We start from the raw sequence: 18,534 nt of genomic DNA, 5'->3' as shown, positions 1-18,534 counted from the left end.
TGGGTTTGGTGTTGGACTTTAGACATATCAATATCTAATTCGTTACTAAAGTCGCCACAATAGCCTATTGGCCAACAAGAATCTACAGGTCAGAGATAAGGTAAACTCTCAGTGTATATACACCAGGAAGCAGGGCACACTACACAGTGTATATACACCAGGAAGCAGGGCACACTACACAGTGTATATACACAGGGATGCGGGATACATTACACTGTGTATATATCCCTAACCATTCACTCCTCACTATCGCTTCCTCTTGTTTACCAGTTAGTTCTTTTGAGAACAAAATCAGCAAATTAATTAAAACCTGGTATACATTAACTCTGTTTCTATTTAAATATACATATATCTTTCCCTATCAAACTATTCCTCAATTTTCAATATATCTTAAATACGTCCTCTCCTGTTTTACAAACAAAAAATAAAATTGCTAAAAATAGTGTTGTCCTCACAGAAAATTGTTCATGGGACGACAACAGAGCACCAAAACAGTGTTGTCCTCACAGAAAATTGTTCATGCGACGACAACAGCGCATCAAAACAACATTGTCCGGCGTGAGGCAGGACTCAGCTGGCCTCAGTCACGGCCAAGATTGAAGAGTCAGGAGGAACGTTGAGGAAAATGTGTGTGATAGTTGAAGAAGCAGTTGAAGTTGATGTTGCTTCGGTCCGTCCATGATAGAATCCGTTGATCAACCCGTTCTCGCAAATTTAATAAGTCAATATTGACTTATTAAATATGTGCATAGGTGATATACTAAACATAATAGATACCCTTAAAAAGATTCATAGAAAACACCGACCTTACCTAACCTTGTTAGTATCTTACGATAAGCATCCTATTGCTTCGTAATTACAATTATTACCTAACCTATAATAGGTTTACGTTAAGTAATAATTGTAATTACGAAGCAATAAGATGCTTATCTTAAGATACTAACAAGGTTAGGTAAGGTCGGTGTTTTCTATGAATCTTTTTAGGGGTATCTATTATGTTTAGTATATCACCTATGCACGTAGTTAATAAGTCAATATTGACTTTACGAATTTGCGAGAACGGGTTGGTTTGTGGAGGGGGCAATGTTTACCTTTTTCTGGGGGGGGGGGTAATGTATATATTAAGGGAGTATAATGTATATATTATTGGAGGGGGGGAGAAAGGGTAATGTATATATGAGATAAAGGGAGGGATATATACAGTCTCGAGGAGAGTATAGGACGCCTGTTAATTCTTGTATTCTGCATGAACCAGGAAACTATATAGATTGTTGAAGAGATACGATACTGCATGGGTGTTCGCTGTTATCTTCACAGTACTAATAAAATATTTATAAAATAATAATATATATGTTTCGGCTCGAGTAAACATTATGTTCGGCCGTGTTTGGAATTAACAGCTCAATTCTGCCGACACAAATAGTAAATAATACACACACACACACACACACACATATACATACATATACGCACTTCTCAGGAAAATTGACAGAGTAGACAAGGATGAATTATTTAACACGAGTGGCACACGCACAAGGGGACAAAGGTGGATGCTGAGTACCGAAATGAGCCACAGAGACATTAGAAAGAACTTTTTCAGTGTCAGAGTGTTACGGACCCGAGTCCAGCATCGGAGCACGGAGCAGTGACGACAGCGCCATCTGTGAGTCCGCTCCCGAAACCCACTCCAAATGGACGACGCCATCTAGTAAGGACGGGATATACCCGCCACTGGTGCTGGATTCCCGTCTTAATCAGCTCGTAACATAGCCGCTGCTGACCTCTGGTGAGGTGGCGCTTAGACAGCAACGCCATCTATGGAGTGGAGAGGTGGACGTTTGTGTCTAAGCCAGTGAGGTTCCCTAGTCCCAGTACTAATGACGTGTCTGATTACAGAGTCGACCTGGGACTGCTGTATTGGACGATGGATCAGTCTACCCATGGCAGCCAAGGTTTCTCCACGAGTTTGGTGAAGAAGCTGTGAGTCACCCACGGACGAACTCTGCTGAGAGTATTAGCCTGCCTGTGATGTGGCAGTATCAGGAATCGCCTTATCCGGGGCTGGCTGGTGGAAGAGACTAGCCACTGTGGTGCTTAGAGAGGAGGGTGATCAGCGGGATCACATGAGGCTCCTGCCTAGGGCTCGCAACCCTAGTATCGGTCGTGGAGTGGCCTACACAGCGGAGCTGATCGGAACCTGCCAGCTACGGGCTGAATTGTGGTTGAAGGCCTCCACGACGGAGCACCCAGTGGGACTGTGATTTGGCTGGCCTGTGGCCAGGGTAGATTCGCTGAGAGAATCATAGAGGATTCATCGTGGGCCACTGAGGAAGGAACCAGGGCTACCCAAAGTGCGCACCGTGGAGCATCCTGTGTCCTCGGAGGAAGACAACTCTGTATATTATAGTGTATTTATAACCCCCGTGTGACTGTTATATATTTATTTATGGTGGTGGTGACAATATATATATAAATCAGAGCATTTGTATCCCTCCCCCTTTAATTTAACTTGCGTTACGGAACACATTCCTTGAAAGCCTCTACTGACTTGGGGCCGGATTCCCAAATTCTAATAACACCAGAAAAGAACCCGGTTACGCCCCAATAGGGCCGTAACACAGAGTAGTTAACGGGTGGAATGCATTACGCAGAGATGTAGTGGAGGCTGACTCCATACACAGTTTCATATGTAGATATGATATATTCAAATTCAAATGTTTATTCAGGTAAAGTATATACATACAAGGGGTGATACAAATATTGCCGAATTTATAGATAGGGCTAGTACATACAATGCCTAAAGCCACTATTACGCAAAGCGTTTCGGACAGGAAAAACACTTAAGACTAAAACTTACAGTCTTAAGCTCTCAACAGTCTCCCGTAGAGTGACTGTTGAGAGCAGGAACCAAAGAGCCAGAGCTCAACCCCCGCAAGCACAACTAGGTGAGTACAAAGCCTAATATACAAATCATTACCAATTCCATATTTCCATGTTTTCTGTCGCGTTTTCCTCCCAAAGTTATCAAAGTGCAGCTCCTTAAAATCACTTTCAAAACGCAATTTCCTTCTGCAACTTCAATTAAGATTTGCAGTTTTTTGTGGGGCTGAGGATAAGGCGAGAGGACAGTCCAGGAAATTGCCAGTCTGGGATTCCAACTTTAATGCCGTTGAGGAGAATATTTACATTATTTTGTTGTTTATTTAGTAATAGAAGGATGTGTACTGTGACGCTAGTCTGTGTGTTGTGACGCTAGTCTGTGTGTTGTGACGCTAGTCTGTGTGTTGTGACGCTAGTCTGTGTGTTGTGACGCTAGTCTGTGTGTTGTGACGCTAGTCTGTGTGTTGTGACGCTAGTCTGTGTGTTGTGACGCTAGTCTGTGTACTGTGACGCTAGTCTGTGTGTTGTGACGCTAGTCTGTGTGTTGTGACGCTAGTCTGTGTGTTGTGACGCTAGTCTGTGTGCTGTGACGCTAGTCTGTGTGTTGTGACGCTAGTCTGTGTGTTGTGACGCTAGTCTGTGTGTTGTGACGCTAGTCTGTGTGCTGTGACGCTAGTCTGTGTGTTGTGACGCTAGTCTGTATGTTGTGACGCAAGTCTGTGTGTTGTGACGCTAGTCTGTGTGTTGTGACGCTAGTCTGTGTGTTGTGACGCTAGTCTGTGTGTTGTGACGCTAGTCTGTGTGTTGTGACGCTAGTCTGTGTGTTGTGACGCTAGTCTGTGTGTTGTGACGCTAGTCTGTGCTGTGACGACGCTAGTCTGTGTGTTGTGACGCTAGTCTGTGTGTTGTGACAGTAGTCTGTGTGTTGTGACGCTAGTCTGTGTGTTGTGACGCTAGTCTGTGTGATGTGACGCTAGTCTGTGTGTTGTGACGCTAGTCTGTGTGTTGTGACGCTAGTCTGTGTGTTGTGACGCTAGTCTGTGTGTTGTGACGCTAGTCTGTGTGTTCTGACGCTAGTCTGTGTGATGTGACGCTAGTCTGTGTGTTGTGACGCAAGTCTGTGTGTTGTGACGCTAGTCTGTGTGCTGTGACGCTAGTCTGTGTGTTGTGACGCTAGTCTGTGAGTTGTGACGCTAGTCTGTGTGTTGTAACGCTAGTCTGTGTTGTGACGCTAGTCTGTGTATTGTGACGCTAGTCTGTGTGTTGTGACGCTAGTCTGTGTGTTGTAACGCTAGTCTGTGTGTTGTGACGCTAGTCTGTGTGTTGTAACGCTAGTCTGTGTGTTGTAACGCTAGTCTGTGTGTTGTGACGCTAGTCTGTGTGTTGTAACGCTAGTCTGTGTGTTGTGACGCTAGTCTGTGTGTTGTGACGCTAAGTCTGTGTGTTGTGACGCTAGTCTGTGTGTTGTAACGCTAGTCTGTGTGTTGTGACGCTAGTCTGTGTGTTGTGACGCAAGTCTGTGTGTTGTGACGCTAGTCTGTGTGTTGTGACGCTAGTCTGTGTGTTGTGACGCTAGTCTGTGTGTTGTGACGCTAGTCTGTGTGTTGTAACGCTAGTCTGTGTGTTGTGACGCTAGTCTGTGTGTTGTGACGCTAGTCTGTGTGTTGTGACGCTAGTCTGTGTGTTGTGACGCAAGTCTGTGTGTTGTGACGCTAGTCTGTGTGTTGTAACGCTAGTCTGTGTGTTGTGACGCTAGTCTGTGTGTTGTGACGCTAGTCTGTGTGTTGTGACGCTAGTCTGTGTGTTGTGACGCTAGTCTGTGTGTTGTGACGCTAGTCTGTGTGTTGTGACGCTAGTCTGTGTGTTGTAACGCTAGTCTGTGTGTTGTGACGCTAGTCTGTGTGTTGTGACGCTAGTCTGTGTGTTGTGACGCTAGTCTGTGTGTTGTGACGCTAGTCTGTGTGTTGTGACGCTAGTCTGTGTGTTGTGACGCTAGTCTGTGTGTTGTGACGCTAGTCTGTGTGTTGTGACGCTAGTCTGTGTGTTGTGACGCTAGTCTGTGTGTTGTGACGCTAGTCTGTGTGTTGTGACGCTAGTCTGTGTGTTGTGACGCTAGTCTGTGTGTTGTGACGCTAGTCTGTGTGTTGTGACGCTAGTCTGTGTGATGTGACGCTAGTCTGTGTGTTGTGACGGTAGTCTGTGTGTTGTGACGCTAGTCTGTGTGATGTGACGCTAGTCTGTGTGTTGTGACGCTAGTCTGTGTGTTGTGACGCTAGTCTGTGTGTTGTGACGCTAGTCTGTGTGTTGTGACGCTAGTCTGTGTGTTGTGACGCTAGTCTGTGTGTTGTGACGCTAGTCTGTGTGTTGTGACGCTAGTCTGTGTGTTGTGACGCTAGTCTGTGTGTTGTAACGCTAGTCTGTGTGTTGTGACGCTAGTCTGTGTGTTGTAACGCTAGTCTGTGTGTTGTGACGCTAGTCTGTGTGTTGTGACGCTAGTCTGTGTGTTGTGACGCTAGTCTGTGTGTTGTGACGCTAGTCTGTGTGTTGTGACGCTAGTCTGTGTGTTGTGACGCTAGTCTGTGTGTTGTGACGCTAGTCTGTGTGTTGTGACGCTAGTCTGTGTGTTGTGACGCTAGTCTGTGTGTTGTGACGCTAGTCTGTGTGTTGTAACGCTAGTCTGTGTGTTGTGACGCTAGTCTGTGTGTTGTGACGCTAGTCTGTGTGTTGTGACGCTAGTCTGTGTGTTGTGACGCTAGTCTGTGTGTTGTGAACGCTAGTCTGTGTGTTGTGACGCTAGTCTGTGTGTTGTGACGCTAGTCTGTGTGTTGTGACGCTAGTCTGTGTGTTGTAACGCTAGTCTGTGTGTTGTGACGCTAGTCTGTGTGTTGTGACGCTAGTCTGTGTGTTGTGACGCTAGTCTGTGTGTTGTGACGCTAGTCTGTGTGTTGTGACGCTAGTCTGTGTGATTGTGACGCTAGTCTGTGTGTTGTGACGCTAGTCTGTGTGTTGTGACGCTAGTCTGTGTGTTGTGACGCTAGTCTGTGTGTTGTGACGCTAGTCTGTGTGTTGTGACGCTAGTCTGTGTGTTGTGACGCTAGTCTGTGTGTTGTGACGCTAGTCTGTGTGTTGTGACGCTAGTCTGTGTGTTGTGACGCTAGTCTGTGTGTTGTGACGCTAGTCTGTGTGTTGTGACGCTAGTCTGTGTGTTGTGACGCTAGTCTGTGTGTTGTGACGCTAGTCTGTGTGTTGTGACGCTAGTCTGTGTGTTGTGACGCTAGTCTGTGTGTTGTGACGCTAGTCTGTGTGTTGTGACGCTAGTCTGTGTGTTGTGACGCTAGTCTGTGTGTTGTGACGCTAGTCTGTGTGTTGTGACGCTAGTCTGTGTGTTGTGACGCTAGTCTGTGTGTTGTGACGCTAGTCTGTGTGTTGTGACGCTAGTCTGTGTGTTGTGACGCTAGTCTGTGTGTTGTGACGCTAGTCTGTGTGTTGTGACGCTAGTCTGTGTGTTGTGACGCTAGTCTGTGTGTTGTGACGCTAGTCTGTGTGTTGTGACGCTAGTCTGTGTGTTGTGACGCTAGTCTGTGTGTTGTGACGCTAGTCTGTGTGTTGTGACGCTAGTCTGTGTGTTGTGACGCTAGTCTGTGTGTTGTGACGCTAGTCTGTGTGTTGTGACGCTAGTCTGTGTGTTGTGACGCTAGTCTGTGTGTTGTGACGCTAGTCTGTGTGTTGTGACGCTAGTCTGTGTGTTGTGACGCTAGTCTGTGTGTTGTGACGCTAGTCTGTGTGTTGTGACGCTAGTCTGTGTGTTGTGACGCTAGTCTGTGTGTTGTGACGCTAGTCTGTGTGTTGTGACGCTAGTCTGTGTGTTGTGACGCTAGTCTGTGTGTTGTGACGCTAGTCTGTGTGTTGTGACGCTAGTCTGTGTGTTGTGACGCTAGTCTGTGTGTTGTGACGCTAGTCTGTGTGTTGTGACGCTAGTCTGTGTGTTGTGACGCTAGTCTGTGTGTTGTGACGCTAGTCTGTGTGTTGTGACGCTAGTCTGTGTGTTGTGACGCTAGTCTGTGTGTTGTGACGCTAGTCTGTGTGTTCTGACGCTAGTCTGTGTGATGTGACGCTAGTCTGTGTGTTGTGACGCTAGTCTGTGTGTTGTGACGCTAGTCTGTGTGCTGTGACGCTAGTCTGTGTACTGTGACGCAAGTCTGTGTGTTGTGACGCTAGTCTGTGAGTTGTGACGCTAGTCTGTGTGTTGTGACGCTAGTCTGTGTGTTGTAACGCTAGTCTGTGTGTTGTGACGCTAGTCTGTGTGTTGTGACGCTAGTCTGTGTGTTGTGACGCTAGTCTGTGTGTTGTGACGCTAGTCTGTGTGTTGTGACGCTAGTCTGTGTGTTGTGACGCTAGTCTGTGTGTTGTGACGCTAGTCTGTGTGTTGTGACGCTAGTCTGTGTGTTGTGACGCTAGTCTGTGTGCTGTGACGCTAGTCTGTGTGTTGTGACGCTAGTCTGTGTGTCTGTGACGCTAGTCTGTGTGTTGTGACGCTAGTCTGTGTGTTGTGACGCTAGTCTGTGTGTTGTGACGCTAGTCTGTGTGTTGTGACGCTAGTCTGTGTGTTGTGACGCTAGTCTGTGTGTTGTGACGCTAGTCTGTGTGTTGTGACGCTAGTCTGTGTGTTGTGACGCTAGTCTGTGTGTTGTGACGCTAGTCTGTGTGTTGTGACGCTAGTCTGTGTGTTGTGACGCTAGTCTGTGCTGTGACGACGCTAGTCTGTGTGTTGTGACGCTAGTCTGTGTGCTGTGACGCTAGTCTGTGTGTTGTGACGCTAGTCTGTGTGTTGTGACGCTAGTCTGTGTGTTGTGACGCTAGTCTGTGTGTTGTGACGCTAGTCTGTGTGTTGTGACGCTAGTCTGTGTGTTGTGACGCTAGTCTGTGTGTTGTGACGCTAGTCTGTGTGTTGTGACGCTAGTCTGTGTGTTGTGACGCTAGTCTGTGTGTTGTGACGCTAGTCTGTGCTGTGACGACGCTAGTCTGTGTGTTGTGACGCTAGTCTGTGTGTTGTGACGCTAGCCTGTGTGCTGTGACGCTAGTCTGTGTGTTGTGACGCTAGTCTGTGTGTTGTGACGCTAGTCTGTGTGTTGTGACGCTAGTCTGTGTGTTGTGACGCTAGTCTGTGTGTTGTGACACTAGTCTGTGTGTTGTGACGCTAGTCTGTGTGTTGTGACAGTAGTCTGTGTGTTGTGACGCTAGTCTGTGTGTTGTGACGCTAGTCTGTGTGTTGTGACGCTAGTCTGTGTGTTGTGACGCTAGTCTGTGTGTTGTGACGCTAGTCTGTGTGATGTGACGCTAGTCTGTGTGCTGTGACGCTAGTCTGTGTGTTGTGACGCTAGTCTGTGTGTTGTGACGCTAGCCTGTGTGCTGTGACGCTAGTCTGTGTGTTGTGACGCTAGTCTGTGGGCTATGAGATGTGACTTTGGTATGATGTGATATGAGGCTATGTTGTAAAGAAATGTGCTGCCATGTGATATGTGGCGTGTTGCATTAATCCAACCAGTATGTTGCTACGTGACATGAGGATGTGTGAAGTGCTACGTGGGTGAGGTATGTGGCGCTGGTATGTGACGCGAGGCAACACGCATACTTGAAGACCTTGGTTGTATAATGAGACTATCAGACCTATAATTAGATCGTGCTTTTATCTTGCAAAAACAAAGGTGATTCACGTAATTTGCGTCGTGGTTGCGTAGATGGATTCTGTTTGCGTCAAGCAGACAATGTTGACACTAGCGCGGATCTTATGTTTTGAAGAGCCATATCTCTTATATCACAAACTTATATCACCATATATAATGGTGATATAGTTTGTGATGTTCATCTACTTGATGTGATGTTCATTTTCTTGATGTGATGTGACTATTGTATGTGTCAAGAGGATCTTCTTGGTGTGGTGTGACTATTGTATGTGTCAAGAGGATCTTCTTGATGTGGTGTGACTATTGTATGTGTCAAGAGGATCTTCTTGATGTGGTGTGACTATTGTATGTGTCAAGAGGATCTTCTTGGTGTGGTGTGACTATTGTATGTGTCAAGAGGATCTTCTTGATGTGGTGTGACTATTGTATGTGTCAAGAGGATCTTCTTGATGTGGTGTGACTATTGTATGTGTCAAGAGGATCTTCTTGGTGTGGTGTGGCCGTTGTATGTGTGAAGGGATTCTAGTTTATTTAATGCGGTTGGATTTTTTTTCATGGATTAAAAGAAAAAAAAATTTTAATCCATGTCAAAAAACATGGATTTTTTTTTCTTATAACCATCATAATTATTTAAAGTAAAAAATTTAAAACACGATAATAATATTAGTGAGATGATATATGATCTTTGGAAAGAAATAGCATTATATTTCATATCTGAATAATATACAGTATATGAAAATATGCCAAAAAAATAATGTTTTGAAAATAATATATCAGATAATATTAAGAAATGAACGACTACAGTGTGTGAAGTTTAAGAAAAAAAATGTGTTGGCTGGATAACTTTAAAACGAAATGGAAGAAAGTAATAAGTTCACAAACTTTTAAAAATAATGTAATTCTATGAAGAAGTATAGCAACGAAATTGCCGAGATATTTGTTTATAAAAAAAATCAACAATACTCTGATAATTTATTGGAGAAAGAGCCTCTTGCTGAGTATAAAGCAAGACTGCTCCCACCTCCAGTACTCACCCCGGCTGGTGGCCCCGGGACGCCGCCACCGACTGCTTCCCGGAAGGTAAGAGCCCCCCAGGGGGTGCTGGGCGCCTGGAAGACCCATCCCATGGCTTCAGTACAGTAAACTGTGCACCAATTGGACGGTGGAGGAGCGGTAACATCGGAGCTTTGGGATGTGCCAGGATTTTCAATCTCGAGTGTTTAGTGAGGATGACAAGGTGGAGAACGGTGATGGTGGTGGTAATGCTATTGTGGTGGTGGTGTGGTGGTGGTAGTAGTAGTGCTGTGGGAGTGTGGTGGTGGTGGTGGTGGTGGTGGTAGTGCCCTGTTAGTGGTGTTGTGGTGGTAGTGCCCTGGTGGTGGGGGTGTGGTGGTGGTAGTGCTGTTGTAGTGGTGTTGTGGTGTTGGTGGTGGTGGTGTGGTGGTAGTGCCCTGGGGGTGTGGTGGTGTGGTGGTGGTAGTGCCCTGGTGGTACTGCTGTGGGGGGTGGTAATGCTGTGGTGATAGAGGAGTAGTATTAACAAATGTTTGGGCCTTCTTAAATTTTATTTTATGCTTTGCAAGATTTGAGTTTCATGTAAGAGAGGCTTGCCTCTCTTTCCAGTAGGTAAGACCAATAAGAGCGACTGGTCTCATACAGCCTGTATATCGCGTTCCAGTTCTTGCTCCATAAAAGCCTCTATTACGCCTAGTTCAATAGAGCACAAAGAGCGATCAGATGGGAAGAAAACTATCAAGATGATAGCGGACTTTATTGAAGATGATGAAATGTCATTTCAACTCCTTATTTCTCTACATTACTATGCTGTATTGTTATTATTTTTAACATCTGCTGCTTTTTCTGTTTATTTGCATTTCTGCCTTTGAGCTATGTGGAATTTCCAAACTGTGAATCCTTTGTATTTCTTATCCTAAATTGTGTTTCCGTCATTCTGTACTGTGTTCCATGCTTCCTGCCATCTCTTCACATTCTCATTACTTTGCACTTTTAAGGATTAAATTCCAGCAACCATTTGTCTGGGCAGAGTTGTAGACCAGACCACACACTAGAAATGAAGGGACGACGACGACGTTTCGGTCCGTCCTGAACCATTCTCAAGTCGATTGTGATGATGGAAGGAGAAAAAGGCAATAAATAGGCAGAGGAGTGGTGAGGAGAAAATCTCACAGGTAGGGAAGGTAAGTATATACTGTGAAAGGGAAGAGTATTTACTTAAATGCTCAAAACTTCCTAACAAACGTGACCTAACATAAACTTACACTTCCATTTTTTTCGTTCCTTTTTCTTCTTATTATTCTTTTTCTTTCCATTGTTTTCTCTTACGATCTCTTGCTTATCCCTACTATTTTTCCCCTTCTTATTCCTTTTACCTTCTACTTCTTTGTGGGTGGTATAAATAGAAGCTGCCTCATATGGGCCTTCTGCAGTTCTTACTTTCCTCTTGTATTACACCTTATCTTCCCTACCTGTAAGAGTTTCTTCTCACCACTCCTCTGCCTATTTATTGCCTTCTTCTCCTTCCATCATTTTACGGGCTATTCATGCCCGTGCCACCTTTTGGGTGGCTTAATCTTCATCAATCAATCAATTCCATCATCACAATCGACTTGAGAATGGTACAGGACGGACCGAAACGTCGTCGTCCCTTCATTTTCTAGTGTGTGGTCTGGTCAACATATTTCAGCCACGTTATTGTGACTCATCATCTGCCAGACAAGTACTTTGTCTAGAGTCGACAGTTTTGGAGGCGAACTTTGTATTTAACTATCTCATCAAATTTGCAACGTTGACGCCTTAAATAACATCGTTTACGTCAACAAAATGTGCACAGAAGGGAAGTTTGTTGAACCTAAGTATTCATGTTCTATATTCTTAAGTGCTCCTGTTTTCGTTTGACATCTCTCACGACTTCCGTCTGTTTTCTACCCATCAGGTGTTCTATCCACTTAGAGCCTTCTCGATCACTTCTGCTGCTTCTTTAAAATTCTATGGGCGGTACTGAAGGACCTCTTGGTTGCCTCAATTTCTTCCGCAAGTCTTCCATCGATGGCCTTACTGCAGTCTTGGAAGATGCAGGCAACCCAGCCTTACCGCTCTTTTTCTTTGTCACATAATCTGTCAGGCTCGATGTACATGACCGCACCTCCCTGAAGCAGTGCTTTCAGCAAGTGTTATCTTGAGGTTATCTTGAGATGATTTCGGGGCTTAGTGTCCCCGCGGCCCGGTCCTCGACCAGGCCTCCACCCCCAGGAAGCAGCCCGCGACAGCTGGCTAACTCCCAGGTACCTATTTCCTGCTAGGTAACAGGGGCATCAGGGTGAAAGAAACTCTGCCCATTGTTTCTCGCCAACGCCCGGGATCGAATCCGGGACCACAGGATCACGCGTCCAGCGCTCTGTCCGCTCAGCCACCGGCTCCCTTCCAGTGTTCCAACAGTCTCTGTCTAATACTGTCCGCAGGTGCCCTGTAGGACACGTAGGTCATAAACACAAATTCAGGTTGGTTAGGCACGACAGACTAGTTATGAACGGCCAACTGGTTATACCGGTTGGTTAGTTGCGGTACTCGTCACATGACATGCGGAGGGAAACGACCTTGACCTCATCTGCTCATCTCTGGGGAACATAACGTACTTGTCATTTGGTAATTTCCCCTCTAATTCAGTCTTCTATTCAAAACCCTCCGCGAGGTCCTTCATCCTGGTGAATTGACACGTTCAGAAATAACTTGTATACGCATCTGGTTCAGTTCCGTCGGGTACTCGTGCGCTGTGGCGCAGTGAGCGCTCCTGTGTGGCGTTCTTACTATCATATTATCTTCTCGTGTAAGATATCTCCTGAATATTATTGTTACTTAACGTTAATGGTGAGCAGTGCACATCATCTATCTCTGCTGGTAGTGTGTGTGTGTGTGTGTGTGTGTGTGTGTGTGTGTGTGTGTGTGTGTGTGTGTGTGTGTGTGTGTGTGTGTGTGTGTGTGTGTGTGTGTGTGTGTGTGTACTCACCTAGTTGTACTCACCTAGTTGTGTTTGCGGGGGTTGAGCTCTGGCTCTTTGGTCCCGCCTCTCAACCGTCAATCAACAGGTGTACAGATTCCTGAGCCTATCGGGCTCTGTCATATCTACACTTGAAACTGTGTATGGAGTGAGCCTCCACCACATCACCCCGTAATGCATTCCATTTGTCAACCACTCTGACACTAAAAAAGTTCTTTCTAATATCTCTGTGGCTCATTTGGGCACTCAGTTTCCACCTGTGTCCCCTTGTGCGTGTTCCCCTTGTGTTAAATAGACTGTCTTTATCTACCCTATCAATCCCCTTCAGAATCTTGAATGTGGTGATCATGTCCCCCCTAACTCTTCTGTCTTCCAGCGAAGTGAGGTTTAATTCCCGTAGTCTCTCCTCGTAGCTCATACCTCTCAGCTCGGGTACTAGTCTGGTGGCAAACCTTTGAACCTTTTCCAGTTTAGTCTTATCCTTGACTAGATATGGACTCCATGCTGGGGCTGCATACTCCAGGATTGGCCTGACATATGTGGTATACAAAGTTCTGAATGATTCTTTACACAAGTTTCTGAATGCCGTTCGTATGTTGGCCAGCCTGGCATATGCCGCTGATGTTATCCGCTTGATATGTGCTGCAGGAGACAGGTCTGGCGTGATATCAACCCCCAAGTCTTTTTCCTTCTCTGACTCCTGAAGAATTTCCTCTCCCAGATGATACCTTGTATCTGGCCTCCTGCTCCCTACACCTATCTTCATTACATTACATTTGGTTGGGTTAAACTCTAACAACCATTTGTTCGACCATTCCTTCAGCTTGTCTAGGTCTTCTTGAAGCCTCAAACAGTCCTCTTCTGTTTTAATCCTTCTCATAATTTTAGCATCGTCCGCAAACATTGAGAGAAATGAATCGATACCCTCCGGGAGATCATTTACATATATCAGAAACAAGATAGGACCGAGTACAGAGCCCTGTGGGACTCCACTGGTGACTTCACGCCAATCGGAGGTCTCACCCCTCACCGTAACTCTCTGCTTCCTATTGCTTAGATACTCCCTTATCCACTGGAGCACCTTACCAGCTACACCTGCCTGTCTCTCCAGCTTATGTACCAGCCTCTTATGCGGTACTGTGTCAAAGGCTTTCCGACAATCCAGTGTGTGTGTGTGTGTGTGTGTGTGTGTGTGTGTGTGTGTGTGTGTGTGTGTGTGTGTGTGTGTGTGTGTGTGTGTGTGTGTGTGTGTGTTTACTAGTTGTGTTTACTAGTTGTGTTTTTGCGGGGGTTGAGCTTTGCTCTTTCGGCCCTCCTCTCAACTGTCAATCAACTGTTTACTAACTACTTTTTTTTTCCACACCACACACACACACACACACCCCAGGAAGCAGCCCGTGACAGCTGACTAACTCCCAGGTACCTATTTACTGCTAGGTAACAGGGGCACTTAGGGTGAAAGAAACTTTGCCCATTTGTTTCTGCCTCGTGCGGGAATCGAACCCGCGCCACAGAATTACGAGTCCTGCGCGCTATCCACCAGGCTACGAGGCCCCCTGTGTGTGTGTGTGTGTGTGTGTGTGTGTGTGTGTGTGTGTGTGTGTGTGTGTGTGTGTGTGTGTGTACTCACCTAATTGTGCTTGCGGGGGTTGAGCTCTGGCTCTTTGGTCCCGCCTCTCAACCGTCAATCAACTGGTGTACAGATTCCTGAGCCTACTGGGCTCTATCATATCTACATTTGAAACTGTGTATGGAGTCAGCCTCCACCACATCACTTCCTAATGCATTCCATTTACTAACTACTCTGACACTGAAAAAGTTCTTTCTAACGTCTCTGTGGCTCATTTGGGTACTCAGCTTCCACCTGTGTCCCCTTGTTCGCGTCCACCAGTGTTGAATAGTTCATCCTTGTTTACCCGGTCGATTCCCCTGAGGATTTTGTAGGTTGTGATCATGTCCCCCCTTACTCTTCTGTCTTCCAGTGTCGTAAGGTGCATTTCCCGCAGCCTTTCCTCATAACTCATGCCTCTTAATTCTGGGACTAGTCTAGTAGCATACCTTTGGACTTTTTCCAGCTTCGTCTTGTGCTTGACAAGGTACGGGCTCCATGCTGGGGCCGCATACTCCAGGATTGGTCTTACATATGTGGTGTACAAGATTCTGAATGATTCCTTACACAGGTTCCTGAACGCCGTTCTGATGTTAGCCAGCCTCGCATATGCCGCAGACGTTATTCTCTTTATGTGGGCTTCAGGTGACAGGTTTGGTGTGATATCAACTCCTAGATCTTTCTCTCTGTCTGTTTCATTAAGTACTTCATCTCCTATTCTGTATCCTGTGCCTGGCCTCCTGTTTCCACTGCCTAGTTTCATTACTTTGCATTTACTCGGGTTGAACTTCAACAGCCATTTGTTGGACCATTCGCTCAGTCTATCCAGGTCATCTTGTAGCCTCCTACTATCATCCTCTGTTTCAATCCTCCTCATAATTTTTGCATCGTCGGCAAACATTGAGAGAAACGAATCTATACCCTCTGGGAGATCATTTACATATACCAGAAACAGTATAGGCCAAGGACTGACCCCTGCGGGACTCCACTTGTGACGTCTCGCCAATCTGAGACCTCACCCCTCACACAGACTCGTTGTCTCCTGCTGCTTAGGTACTCCTCTATCCACCGGAGTACCTTCCCTCTCACTCCAGCCTGCATCTCCAACTTTCGCACTAGCCTCTTGTGTGGCACTGTATCAAAGGCTTTCTGACAATCCAAAAATATGCAGTCTGCCCACCCTTCTCTTTCTTGCCTTATTTTTGTTGCCTGGTCGTAGAATTCAAGTAACCCTGTGAGGCAGGACCTGCTATCCCTGAACCCATGTTGATGCTGTTTTACAAAGTTCCTTCGCTCCAGATGCTCCACTAGTTTTTTCGCACAATCTTCTCCATCAGCTTGCATGGTATGCAGGTTAGGGACACTGGCCTGTAGTTCAGTGCCTCCTGTCTATCCCCTTTCTTGTATATCGGGACTACGTTAGCTGCTTTCCAAATATCTGGCAGTTCCCCTGTTGCCAGTGATTTGTTATACACTATGGAGAGTGGTAGGCACAGTTCTCTTGCTCCTTCCTTTAGAACCCAAGGGGAGATTCCATCTGGGCCTATAGCCTTCGTCACGTCCAACTCTAGTAAACACTTCCTTACTTCCCCACTGGTAATCTCAAACTCTTCCAGTGGTTCCTGGTTAGCTATTCCCTCACTTACCTCTGGAATTTCTCCTTGCTCTAAGGTGAAGACCTCCTGGAATTTCTTATTCAATTCCTCACACACTTCCTTGTCATTTGTAGTGAATCCTTCCACCCCTATCCTTAATCTCATAACCTGTTCCTTTACTGTTGTTTTTCTCCTAATGTGGCTATGCAACAATTTAGACTGAGTCTTTGCCTTGCTTGCGATGTCATTTTCGTATTGTCTTTCTGCCTCTCTTCTCATCCTGACATATTCATTCCTGGCATTCTGGTATCTTTCTCTGCTCTCCAGTGTCCTGTTATTCCTATAGTTTCTCCATGCCCTTTTACTTTGCTGCTTAGCTAGCCTACATCTCTGATTAAACCATGGGTTTCTCATCTTCATTTCTCTGTTTTCCTTTTGGACTGGGACAAACTTGTTTGCTGCGTCCTTGCACTTCTGCGTGATGTAGTCCATCATATCTTGGGCCGTCTTTCCCCTGAGCTCTGTTTCCCATGCTATATCTGTTAGGAATTTTCTTATCCCCTCATAGTTTCCCTTTCGGTATGCTAACCTTTTGGTTTCGGTATCCCTCCTCGAGTTCAATAACCCTTCTTCAATCAAGTAGTCAAACACCAGTACACTGTGGTCGCTCATTCCTACTGGGTCCTCAAAACCGATTTCTGTGTGTGTGTGTGTGTGTGTGTGTGTGTGTGTGTGTGTATGTGTGTGTGTGTGTGTGTGTGTGTGTGTGTGGGTGTGTGTGTGTGTGTGTGTGGGTGTGTGTGTGTGTGTGTGGGTGTGTGTGTGTGTGTGGGTGTGTGTGTGTGTGTGTGTTTGTGTGGGTGTGTGTGTGTGTGAGTGTGTGTGTGTGTGAGTGTGTGTGTGTGTGAGTGTGTGTGGGTGTGTGTGTGTGTGTGTGTGTGTGTGTGTGTGTGTGTGTGTGTGTGTGTGTGTGTGTGTGTGTGTGTGTGTGTGGGTGTGTGTGTGTGTGAGTGTGTGTGTGTGTGAGTGTGTGTGGGTGTGTGTGTGTGTGTGTGTGTGTGTGTGTGTGTGTGTGTGTGTGTGTGTGTGTGTGTGTGTGTGTGTGTGTGTGTGTGTGTGGGTGTGTGTGTGTGTGTGTGGGTGTGTGTGTGTGTGTGTGTGGGTGTGTGTGTGTGTGTGTGTGTGTGTGTGTGTGTGTGTGTGTGTGTGTGTGTGTGTGTGTGTGTGTGTGTGTGTGTGTGTGTGTGAGTGTGTGTGTGTGTGTGTGTGTGTGTGTGTGTGTGTGTGTGTGTGTGTGTGTGTGTGTGTGTGTGTGTGTGTGTGTGTGTGTGTGTGTGTGTGTGTGTGAGTGTGTGACGGAATACCAAAACCAAGTTTTCATGACTTGTGTAGAGCAAAGGCAGAGAAACTGACGGAAGAGAGAAGGTGAGAAAGGAGAAAGCGCCAAGCCATTACGACTATAGAGCACTTGGAAGGACTCAGGAAAAGGATTTGAAATGAGAGAGAAAGAGAAAAGTGAGAGACAATCACCACCTGTGTGTTATCTCCCTCATCTGGGTCATTCGTCTTCAAGTAATTATCGTTGATTCTATCGCAACAGTTTCCACAGGGATCCTGTCTTCCCCTTCTCCACCTGTAATCAATCTTTTCTCTTTTCTTTCCTCCACCCTTTCGTTATTGTTTCCATTCTCACACCCACTGATCTTATCTGCTTTCTTCTAATTTGGAAATGGGTTTTCTATCCCATACATATTGGTTAAATATTTTCATATATATATAAAATATTTAGACAATATATTTGGGACAGAAACCCCATTTTTTCTATTTTCATATATATTTTTGACATATGGGTATATGGGTAAACGGCTTCTGACTCCTGTTAGCAGGCTTAGAGTTTTCCCATCCCACAGCTCATGGTAAGCCTCCCTTTCCCCTCATCTACTTCCCACCTTGTATTTCCCCCTTCCTCCCTCTCTCTCTCTCTCTCTCTCTCTCTCTCTCTCTCTCTCTCTCTCTCTCTCTCTCTCTCTCTCTCTCTCTCTCTCTCTCTCTCTCTCTCTCTCTCTCTCTCTCTCTCTCTATCTCTATCTCTAACTTTTTAACCCAATATATTACCACAAGGAGAGGTATATATTTCGCGAATATTCACCAAAGATTAAGTTCTTCTCTCGACCAGAATTGTGATGGAATATTTTAATTTCCCTGTCAGCTGGCGTAAGATGTTTTGGCCTCGAGCTACGAGGATTTTTTGACTTGTTGATGGAATATGAAATTGAGATGCATCGCTAAGAAAGTTTTTTGGTGGATCCCTGGGGGATCTGTCTCCGCGATTTCGTCGACACTGAGAGGCCTTAGAGCAGGGGAAGGGATATCTTGAGAAAGGTCCCAGGAGACTGCCGATAGTCTCCAAGGCGTCCAGGAGATCCAAACAGGGCGTATTCAGACCAGCTCCCTGGGCTGTCTCCTAAAACCTGATTGGCTCCCCATGAGGAAGTTCCCGGAAGAACCATGGGGAAAACATCTTTACTATCTCCAAGCCACTAAGGGGTCCCCAGAGAGTCTATCCAAATAGCCCCTCTAGGGAACTGTCCCCTATACCTGCAGTGCACTGAGGGACTCCAGAACGCCCCATGTGACTGTTCACATCTGGCGCTACATGCATCGGGTTATGGTAGCCGCCATATGTCTGTGTTAATGATTCGGTGTTAATGATTGCTGTGCCATCATTAGTGAGTGTCATCATGGCTGCGC

This window comes from Procambarus clarkii, chromosome 10 (assembly GCF_040958095.1).
Source record: "Procambarus clarkii isolate CNS0578487 chromosome 10, FALCON_Pclarkii_2.0, whole genome shotgun sequence".
Classification (NCBI taxonomy): Eukaryota; Metazoa; Arthropoda; class Malacostraca; order Decapoda; family Cambaridae; genus Procambarus; species Procambarus clarkii.
The sequence above is the reverse complement of the archived record's forward strand: the minus strand, read 5'-3'. Positions refer to the sequence as shown.